This window comes from Ornithodoros turicata, unplaced genomic scaffold (assembly GCF_037126465.1).
Source record: "Ornithodoros turicata isolate Travis unplaced genomic scaffold, ASM3712646v1 ctg00000783.1, whole genome shotgun sequence".
NCBI lineage: Eukaryota > Metazoa > Arthropoda > Arachnida > Ixodida > Argasidae > Ornithodoros > Ornithodoros turicata.
The window spans coordinates 8929-17500 of NW_026999401.1; the positions used below are offsets into that span (position 1 = coordinate 8929).

Below are 8572 nucleotides of genomic sequence, written 5' to 3' on the forward strand. Positions count from 1 at the left end.
AGGGATTTTCCCTACACCCCCATAAGACACACCCAAATATCTTGAAAGTCTGCAAATACGGGTGTCACACCCACACCCCTACAGAACACTAGCTCCACCACCCCGAGTCGACCATGGTTGCAATACGAAAAAAAAAAAAAAAGAACGTGTGCACTGCTAAGCTAATAAGTCCTGTTATGCCGGTCATCTTTAGGATATTAGTTCCAATAGTGTGCTCTTTTAGCAGCACGATAAGTCCGATACGGGCTGCGCTTCCTCTACACACGGGTAACTTCATCACCGTACATGGCATCACCATTGTTCAGTCATCACGGTCCGACTCGTGAAAGCTTGTTTTTTTTTTTGTTTTTTTCTTGTTTTTCTTTTCCTTTCTTTCTTTTTGTTGCCCGATAACCCAGTGCATGCAGTGCTACATTGAGGAAGGGGATATGTCATGCTGCTGGATTCTGTTCAACCTCTGCGAAGCCACGCACCCAAAAACGATGCCAACAGGACATGCATGTAGGGTATAGACACATACACACACACACACATGCTACACATTTTGTATGTGCGTTATTCGAGGAAACCCACTAGCAATTACTTGAACGTATGTAAGCCTGATCGGTTTGGGATTTCTCTACACCTCTCTAGGGTTCCGGGTTTTCGGTTTTAACCGAAAAAAACGGTTTTAACCGAAAAAATTACCGGCGTATGTTTTTTGTCGTTTTTCGGTTAAATCCGAAAAACGACAAAAAACATACGCCAGTAATTTTTTCATCATTCGGTTTTCTCCGATAAACATCGAATACAAACGAATGTCCCAGGAAAGATTACGGGAAGTAATCGCTGCACACGTTAAATTTAACACACACACACACACAAATCCTGACGATTTGGGTACCACCGCTTCTATGGTGGAGGGGGTGATTAATTGGCGAAAAGGAAAGGTTCCTTTTGTGATGTCTCACAGGGGCTAATTTTAGACTGTTTCTTTTTTTTTTTTTTCATTTTAAAGTTGCGTTACCAGGCAGTTTAGAAACTACGTTGCGATTTATATTAGTCGAAACTGCAGGGCAAACCATGTACGTACATGCCAGAAAAGTCACGAAAAAAAGCCGATTTTACGAAAATAAATAAAAACCTAAATCCATGCGCGGAATGCGCCCTAAAATAAAAACTTAAAACGGGCAACCGTACACATCCCCTTCTTGTATCTGGGGGAATTGTTACATTTATAATCCTAACTCCGACAACTCGTAGTGTCGGCCGCAGCAGCTTTTTGCGTGTCATCCTTGCGCAGAGGCCATGCTAATCTCCTCTGTATCGTTCCAATTTTAGTATATGTACTTTGGAAGTACGAAGGAAATGCACCCCGAACCGTTATTTATACTGGGATGAGCCAAGCGATTCCAACGCGGCGGTTGTCGTAAGATTAGATTAATAAGTATCTGCTTCAATTTGAAAATAAACTCAAAAGTGATACAAATTTTGGAGTTACTTCGATATACTCTTCGTGTTTTTTTATTCAAGTATTACACAATGTTTTTAGATTCAGTCTAAGAAAAGCTGGTTTCCAGGCACTAATTGACACGAGGGTGCCGTAAAGCAGACTTTCTCACGAAGCAGCCCCGCAATGCGGAGAAGATGCCTTGCGCTGTCTCGTGCTCTCGGCATTCACTTCGTATCGTATTATAAGTTGGACATTCGTACATGAAACATATTGTGACTTGGGAGGTGAACGAGGTTGAAAGGATTATCTGCTGTTGACCGCACCTCAGCGTCACATAGTTTCTGTCAGCAGTTCTATACAGGTTGAGAGATATATCGGAAAGCGCAGAGCAAATTTATAAGAGCAATATAATAAGCCATATAATAAGCAATATAGAGCGCAGAGCAGGCATTTAAGAAGAAATTTAACGTTTCGGACATGTGAAATGAAACTCAGTTTCTATAAATATTTTGAGTTGCCCCGGCTGTTTGTTATTTGGGATCAGAGTTGTGCCTAACTCGGTACAAGTAACTCGTTACTTGGTAACGGTTACTTTTTTTGGTAACGAAGTAACGATTCAGTTACTTTTTAAAAAATTGTAATAGTAACGGAATCAGTTACAAAAATTGGTAACTCGTTACTGACGTTACTCGTTCCTTTTCTTCAGCGTGGTGGAGCACATTTCGGCCCTCCGTGTGGCGCAATGCGTGGACCTGCGTGACCCACGACCACGTGTGACTCAAAGTATTATTGCAGTCCTTCGCTGGATGTGTTGTTGACGTGCTGAATCGTCTTAAACGAATGCTCTTGTCTTTTCTCTTGTTTCCGTAATCTTCGACCATCACCCCTTCCCAAGAATGGGCACCAATTGTGCTATATCTACAAAAAACGCGTTTCCACTTCTAGCCTTTTCTTGTTTTTGCTAAGCTTCTGAGCGCCCTAATTATGACGCAGCCCCTCGTCTGTTTTTGGGAACCGTTGGTGATCGGTGGCACGAAAACCGGTGTCTTTTCTTGTGTTTTCATAACCTCCGATCACCCCCACTTCGGCAGCAGATCTTCACACGGAAGAGAACGAAGATCACTGATGTAAATTTCGAGTATCAGCTTCTTGTGAAGTGCGATTTCTCATTAATAATGATTTGAATGGCAAGTGATGGCATGTTTGTTGGCTCCTTTAACTATGCGGCAGTAACGTAAAAGTAACTCGTTACCTGTAAGTAACGAGAACTCGTTACTTTTGTATGTTGGTAACGAGTAACGTATTTAGTTACTTTTTTCTGAAGTAACGGGTAACGGTATTTAGTTCCTATTTTTTGGTAACGGGCACAAGTCTGTTTCGGATCCCTTTACCTAAAAGGAATTATGAGGAGTTAACAAGGGTTCAAAATCAAGCACTGAGATTTATTTTCAATTGTTATACGGCCCTTCTATCCAGACTTGTACACGTTACCGAAAAAAACTAACTAAATACCGTTACTCGTTACAACGAAAAAAAAGGAACTAAATACGTTACCCGTTACCAAAGTAACAAAAGGAACGCGTTCCCGTTACTCGATAGTAACGAGTTACTTTTACGTTACCATGCTATTACAGAGCCACAACCATATCAAAATTGACACGTGCTTCATTTGGTCCGACAATTTCCATGGAATTTGCTTTGAAGAATAGTTGGCGCTCGAAATGGGCATCGGTTATTTTGGTGCGTTTGCTCGAGAGAGCCTCTGTGGCAAGACTGAAAAATTGCTGAGGAAAGGCATGGTTGCATCAAATACAACCACCTTTGTTTGATGCATGAGTTGGATGCGCCTGGTTAGTAGCGAGGCTGACTTTCCTTCTTTTCTTGTTCTGTGAATTCAAGGTCAACAGCTGCTTTTATTCCCTTATTTTGGCACCACGGTTAGGAGGCTACACGACGTCAGCGCGATATTGTGCGTTTATGTTCTGATAAATATGTGATATATCTAATATGTTCTGATAAATGCTACACCAACGTCTACAAGCCGTTGTATAAGCTGGCTCTTTGCATAGCTAACCTTTCCTTTCTTTCAGTAAACATACCCCCCCCCCCTCTCCCGTTGTAAGCCATCAAACCAACAAAGGTTCTCGGGCCTCAGAACACGGCATTTGCTCCACGAGGTATTCGATGGGTTCGTGGAAAGCAGTGCCTTTAACGTGTAATCCTCGATACGGTAACTGATACAGCTAACTAAAATATTGAAGACGCTTACCTGGGCACGCTTCTCCAAATTCGAATGCGACGAGTGAGATGCACTCGGTCATTTTTGTTTGGGAAGGGAAAGAAGACACTAAAATACTACACTCCCGTCACCTTTTTCCGCATTCACCCTGAACGTCTCGTCCAACGGCCACACTCACGTGATTATCATCTGCGCCGTCTTACAATCCAACGAGTGATCCTCACTGGAGCTCACAAGTGTGGAGGCGGGAGCGAAAATACGGGGACTAAGGTTTCTTCCTGGGATACGCTGGTAGGCCAATGACACGCGCGAGCTGCATGTCATAAACCTGGGATTTCGTAGTCCACGTCGGGTGGACCCAGTTTACAACAACACGGCGAATCAGCAGAGATTGACAGTGCCATCTCAGGATCCGAGTTTCGGCGAGCTTAGCTACTCTAGTATATCCATTGGCAGCTGCTGGGAGATAACGCCTACACCCACAAACAAATCCAGGGTATTTTTCCAAGAATGCTTTCATGGTCAATGACACGACCGGGAAGTTTTGCGGCATTCGTCATGTGAGTCACCTTAGGACTCAACAAAAGAGTGACTGTCGACCAGAGGCTCCCAGGAGCTGAACATCCAGGTCAGGTCACCTCGTGTTAGACGCGTACGAGATTTCGGGAATTTCCACATACTAACTGACCATGTCGTCCATGTTGAAGCCGAGCGTAAACGAAGGAAAGGAACGAGTAACGTGAGTAACAAGTTACCAATTTTTGTAACTGAATACGTTATTAGTTACAATTTTTAGAAAAGTAACTAGGTCGTTACTTCGTTACCGAAAAAAGTAACTGGTTACTGGGTAACGAGTTACTTGTAACGAGTTACGTACAACTCTGCTTCTATCCCAAGGTACAGCAAACAGGAATTTTACGCCGCTTCAGGACAGATTTAGGACAGGGAGATTTTTTGTAACACATGTTGCGTGGAACGTACGTAATATTCGATTTTGCAACACGCGGGACATGGTGCCTCCGCTTGAATGCGCTCCGCGTATAAGGCTGGCAAAAAATTCACAGTGCGCCTACCGATCAAGTCCGAATTTGGATTTTTCTTCTGTGCATAGTCTAAGGAACTACCTACAACATTTAAAATTTTCGAGGCAAGTTTTTGGTGGGGTTTTTTTAGATAAAGGCTTCCGAAATTCGTCATTTTTCGGTGGTATGGTGCTACTAAAAGAGGTATTGTTTAGGTTCCTGACAGAGTAGAGCAACAAATTATTCATCATTCGATAACCCCATGAATGACAAATTAAACGGCATAAAGCTCAATCGTATCCGTTTTGTACATCGTCCGCAAAGTTGCAGTGAATACTTTTCGGCACTTTGAGTCAACTTTGATGTTTTTTTGCAGACAAACAAAAACGGACACAGCACTGCCAACGCACGATCCTATTGTGCCTTCAGTGGTCTAAAGCCAGATCAAGAAATTCCTATAATTCGACAAGAAATAGCCTTGTAGCGAACGCTCAAACCCGCCCGCGACGACATCGTCTTCTGAGAGGCAGTTTTCTCCTCCTCTCCTATTTCCCGAACCGCGCAGCGCAGAGAATTCGGAAAGCGTTTATTTATCCTAACTCATCGATGGCTGCAACATATATTTTTCCCCGTTCATCCGAGACATCAAGTGTACCGGATTGTTCGATTTGAGATGTAACTAGCCTAGTGTCGGCGGCAGCATTTAGAAAAAAATGTGGAACGCTTCACGATTTTGCGTGTCATCCTTGCGCAAGGGCCATGCTAATCTGTATCGTTCCAATTTCACTAAAATAAAAACTTAAAACGGGCAACCGTACACATCCCCTTCTTGTATCTGGGGGAATTGTTACATTTATAATCCTAACTCCGACAACTCGTAGTGTCGGCCGCAGCATTTAGAAAAAAATGTGGAACGCTTCACGATTTTGCGTGTCATCCTTGCGCAAGGGCCATGCTAATCTGTATCGTTCCAATTTCACTAAAATAAAAACTTAAAACGGGCAACCGTACACATCCCCTTCTTGTATCTGGGGGAATTGTTACATTTATAATCCTAACTCCGACAACTCGTAGTGTCGGCCGCAGCATTTAGAAAAAAATGTGGAACGCTTCACAATTTTGCGTGTCATCCTTGCGCAGGGGCCATGCTAATCTGTATCGTTCCAATTTCACTGAAATAAAAACTTAAAACGGGCAACCGTACACATCCCCTTCTTGTATCTGGGGGAATTGTTACATTTATAATCCTAACTCCGACAACTCGTAGTGTCGGCCGCAGCATTTAGAAAAAAATGTGGAACGCTTCACGATTTTGCGTGTCATCCTTGCGCAAGGGCCATGCTAATCTGTATCGTTCCAATTTCACTAAAATAAAAACTTAAAACGGGCAACCGTACACATCCCCTTCTTGTATCTGGGGGAATTGTTACATTTATAATCCTAACTCCGACAACTCGTAGTGTCGGCCGCAGCATTTAGAAAAAAATGTGGAACGCTTCACGATTTTGCGTGTCATCCTTGCGCAAGGGCCATGCTAATCTGTATCGTTCCAATTTCACTAAAATAAAAACTTAAAACGGGCAACCGTACACATCCCCTTCTTGTATCTGGGGGAATTGTTACATTTATAATGCTAACTCCGACAACTCGTAGTGTCGGCCGCAGCATTTAGAAAAAAATGTGGAACGCTTCACAATTTTGCGTGTCATCCTTGCGCAGGGGCCATGCTAATCTGTATCGTTCCAATTTCACTGAAATAAAAACTTAAAACGGGCAACCGTACACATCCCCTTCTTGTATCTGGGGGAATTGTTACATTTATAATCCTAACTCCGACAACTCGTAGTGTCGGCCGCAGCATTTAGAAAAAAATGTGGAACGCTTCACGATTTTGCGTGTCATCCTTGCGCAAGGGCCATGCTAATCTGTATCGTTCCAAGTTCACTAAAATAAAAACTTAAAACGGGCAACCGTACACATCCCCTTCTTGTATCTGGGGGAATTGTTACATTTATAATCCTAACTCCGACAACTCGTAGTGTCGGCCGCAGCATTTAGAAAAAAATGTGAAACGCTTCACGATTTTGCGTGTCATCCTTGCGCAAGGGCCATGCTAATCTGTATCGTTCCAATTTCACTAAAATAAAAACTTAAAACGGGCAACCGTACACATCCCCTTCTTGTATCTGGGGGAATTGTTACATTTATAATCCTAACTCCGACAACTCGTAGTGTCGGCCGCAGCATTTAGAAAAAAATGTGGAACGCTTCACGATTTTGCGTGTCATCCTTGCGCAGGGGCCATGCTAATCTGTATCGTTCCAATTTCACTAAAATAAAAACTTAAAACGAGCAACCGTACACATCCCCTTCTTGTATATGGGGGAATTGTTACATTTATAATCCTAACTCCGACAACTCGTAGTGTCGGCCGCAGCATTTAGAAAAAAATGTGGAACGCTTCACAATTTTGCGTGTCATCCTTGCGCAGGGGCCATGCTAATCTGTATCGTTCCAATTTCACTAAAATAAAAACTTAAAACGGGCAACCGTACACATCCCCTTCTTGTATCTGGGGGAATTGTTACATTTATAATCCTAACTCCGACAACTCGTAGTGTCGGCCGCAGCATTTAGAAAAAAATGTGGAACGCTTCACGATTTTGCGTGTCATCCTTGCGCAAGGGCCATGCTAATCTGTATCGTTCCAATTTCACTAAAATAAAAACTTAAAACGGGCAACCGTACACATCCCCTTCTTGTATCTGGGGGAATTGTTACATTTATAATCCTAACTCCGACAACTCGTAGTGTCGGCCGCAGCATTTAGAAAAAAAATGTGGAACGCTTCACGATTTTGCGTGTCATCCTTGCGCAGGGGCCATGCTAATCTGTATCGTTCCAATTTCACTAAAATAAAAACTTAAAACGGGCAACCGTACACATCCCCTTCTTGTATATGGGGGAATTGTTACATTTATAATCCTAACTCCGACAACTCGTAGTGTCGGCCGCAGCATTTAGAAAAAAATGTGGAACGCTTCACAATTTTGCGTGTCATCCTTGCGCAGGGGCCATGCTAATCTGTATCGTTCCAATTTCACTAAAATAAAAACTTAAAACGGGCAACCGTACACATCCCCTTCTTGTATCTGGGGGAATTGTTACATTTATAATCCTAACTCCGACAACTCGTAGTGTCGGCCGCAGCATTTAGAAAAAAATGTGGAACGCTTCACGATTTTGCGTGTCATCCTTGCGCAAGGGCCATGCTAATCTGTATCGTTCCAATTTCACTAAAATAAAAACTTAAAACGGGCAACCGTACACATCCCCTTCTTGTATCTGGGGGAATTGTTACATTTATAATCCTAACTCCGACAACTCGTAGTGTCGGCCGCAGCATTTAGAAAAAAATGTGGAACGCTTCACGATTTTGCGTGTCATCCTTGCGCAAGGGCCATGCTAATCTGTATCGTTCCAATTTCACTAAAATAAAAACTTAAAACGGGCAACCGTACACATCCCCTTCTTGTATCTGGGGGAATTGTTACATTTATAATCCTAACTCCGACAACTCGTAGTGTCGGCCGCAGCATTTAGAAAAAAATGTGGAACGCTTCACGATTTTGCGTGTCATCCTTGCGCAGGGGCCATGCTAATCTGTATCGTTCCAATTTCACTAAAATAAAAACTTAAAACGGGCAACCGTACACATCCCCTTCTTGTATCTGGGGGAATTGTTACATTTATAATCCTAACTCCGACAACTCGTAGTGTCGGCCGCAGCATTTAGAAAAAAATGTGGAACGCTTCACAATTTTGCGTGTCATCCTTGCGCAGGGCCATGCTAATCTGTATCGTTCCAATTTCACTAAA

The 8572-nt window shown here is 42.9% G+C and overlaps 1 non-coding gene and 17 pseudogenes across 1 annotated transcript; all 18 read right to left on the reverse strand.

Moving 5' to 3' along the window:
• Positions 1-1237: 1237 nt before the first annotated feature.
• LOC135374899 (U6 spliceosomal RNA) lies at positions 1238-1340 on the reverse strand. The gene has a single exon (XR_010417146.1). It is a non-coding gene; the product is annotated as a U6 spliceosomal RNA (small nuclear RNA).
• A 4062-nt stretch (positions 1341-5402) lies between these two features.
• Positions 5403-5495, reverse strand: LOC135374903 (U6 spliceosomal RNA; annotated as a pseudogene).
• Positions 5496-5595: 100 nt separating this feature from the next.
• On the reverse strand, positions 5596-5688 carry LOC135374904 (U6 spliceosomal RNA; annotated as a pseudogene).
• Positions 5689-5788: 100 nt separating this feature from the next.
• Positions 5789-5881, reverse strand: LOC135374900 (U6 spliceosomal RNA; annotated as a pseudogene).
• A 100-nt stretch (positions 5882-5981) lies between these two features.
• Positions 5982-6074, reverse strand: LOC135374906 (U6 spliceosomal RNA; annotated as a pseudogene).
• Positions 6075-6174: 100 nt separating this feature from the next.
• Positions 6175-6267, reverse strand: LOC135374907 (U6 spliceosomal RNA; annotated as a pseudogene).
• Positions 6268-6367: 100 nt separating this feature from the next.
• Positions 6368-6460, reverse strand: LOC135374901 (U6 spliceosomal RNA; annotated as a pseudogene).
• Positions 6461-6560: 100 nt separating this feature from the next.
• On the reverse strand, positions 6561-6653 carry LOC135374920 (U6 spliceosomal RNA; annotated as a pseudogene).
• Positions 6654-6753: 100 nt separating this feature from the next.
• LOC135374919 (U6 spliceosomal RNA) lies at positions 6754-6846 on the reverse strand (annotated as a pseudogene).
• A 100-nt stretch (positions 6847-6946) lies between these two features.
• On the reverse strand, positions 6947-7039 carry LOC135374886 (U6 spliceosomal RNA; annotated as a pseudogene).
• A 100-nt stretch (positions 7040-7139) lies between these two features.
• LOC135374895 (U6 spliceosomal RNA) lies at positions 7140-7232 on the reverse strand (annotated as a pseudogene).
• Positions 7233-7332: 100 nt separating this feature from the next.
• On the reverse strand, positions 7333-7425 carry LOC135374908 (U6 spliceosomal RNA; annotated as a pseudogene).
• A 101-nt stretch (positions 7426-7526) lies between these two features.
• Positions 7527-7619, reverse strand: LOC135374887 (U6 spliceosomal RNA; annotated as a pseudogene).
• Positions 7620-7719: 100 nt separating this feature from the next.
• LOC135374896 (U6 spliceosomal RNA) lies at positions 7720-7812 on the reverse strand (annotated as a pseudogene).
• Positions 7813-7912: 100 nt separating this feature from the next.
• Positions 7913-8005, reverse strand: LOC135374909 (U6 spliceosomal RNA; annotated as a pseudogene).
• A 100-nt stretch (positions 8006-8105) lies between these two features.
• On the reverse strand, positions 8106-8198 carry LOC135374911 (U6 spliceosomal RNA; annotated as a pseudogene).
• A 100-nt stretch (positions 8199-8298) lies between these two features.
• LOC135374888 (U6 spliceosomal RNA) lies at positions 8299-8391 on the reverse strand (annotated as a pseudogene).
• Positions 8392-8491: 100 nt separating this feature from the next.
• LOC135374922 (U6 spliceosomal RNA) overlaps positions 8492-8572 on the reverse strand; it is a 92-nt pseudogene continuing 11 nt past the window's right edge.